Genomic DNA, 1,415 nt, shown 5'->3' on the forward strand with positions numbered 1-1,415 from the left:
ATAAGAGAACGGTCGCGGCGGAAAGAGACGCGGGGGATCGCGAACGACGCAGTCTGCTTCGGGTGTTCTATCGGAGGTCAGGACTTCCAGGAGCGTATAATTAATTTCCCGTGTCACTCGGGCGGCCCCTGCCAACCCCTTCCGATCCGCCCCACGCAAATCCCCCGGACCACGACGACAATATTGCTGGCCATTTCGTTCGACAGTGCCCGAGCGCCTCCGTCGCTTCTCCTCCGCCCGGATCCACACGGAGAAAGGGGTGACTTTGCGAACAAGCAACCGGAACCAATCCCGCCCCCCCCCCTCCCTCCTCCTCCGCCCCTCCCCGCAACGCCGCGTTTCTCCTCTTCGAGGCACATACCGACCCGTCAATATCAGCCCCTGTAATTAAACATAACAGATCAACATTCGGCATTAGGTATATATACGTAATGGAGCTTTCTCTGGTATCCGTACGGACGACCCCGCGGAGGAACGCGGAAAGGCGTGTATGTGTAGGTGTATGTATAGGTATCAGAACGATCTCCTGACCCCCGGTTACTCGACTCGAATCGGTTAATTGGATAAATGTCCGATGAACGCCCGGGTCGTCCTTCGATGTCTCCCATCTCCCTCTTCCATCTCTTCCTTTCGCTATTCTCTCATTCTTCGAGCCTGGATTCGAGACGGATTCGCTCCCTCCTTCTCTTCCTCTTTTCCCACCCTTTCTCTTGCACTCCTTTCCATTTCTGTTCGTGTCCTTATTCTGGACTTATTGGGAAAACAATCGTTTGTTCTGTAAAGATGAATTTATTGGACAAGCTGTATATTTTCTTCAATTTTATAGCGCAAGCGACAAGAAAAATTGCAAGATGTGCTCTGAGTAATTTATGAGATTTAGATCTGTGGATTTTCTTATTAATAGTACAAATACTTATTTTGATTTACATGTTCTCTTGAGAGTTAAACAGCTTCTGTCAAGTCAGAAGTCAGGATATATTTGCAGTTTTTATTAATTTAATCATACGTAAAAGAACATATATCGCTTATTTCAAATGTACAACGTTCTTAATATTGGTTAAATTAATATTTCCTTCATTAATACGACTTTCAAATTTTCATATTCTATCGCTTAACTATAAGATATCTATCTTTACTATTAAACTGTCATATAGGATAGAGAAAATGAAAACTTGAAAGCAGTATTAATAAAGGTATTGTCGATTTTATATATAATATTTAAGCACTTTAATTAATGAATTTGATATAATAATATTCTTTAAATAAAAAAAAGCATTAAATAATAATTTATAAAATACATTTAAAAATTCATCAGTTATATATATATATATATATATATATATATATATATATATATATATATATATATATATATATATATATTATTATATATATATATATATTATTTATTTAGT

The sequence above is a fragment of the Atta cephalotes genome (assembly GCF_000143395.1).
Source record: "Atta cephalotes unplaced genomic scaffold scaffold00017, whole genome shotgun sequence".
NCBI lineage: Eukaryota > Metazoa > Arthropoda > Insecta > Hymenoptera > Formicidae > Atta > Atta cephalotes.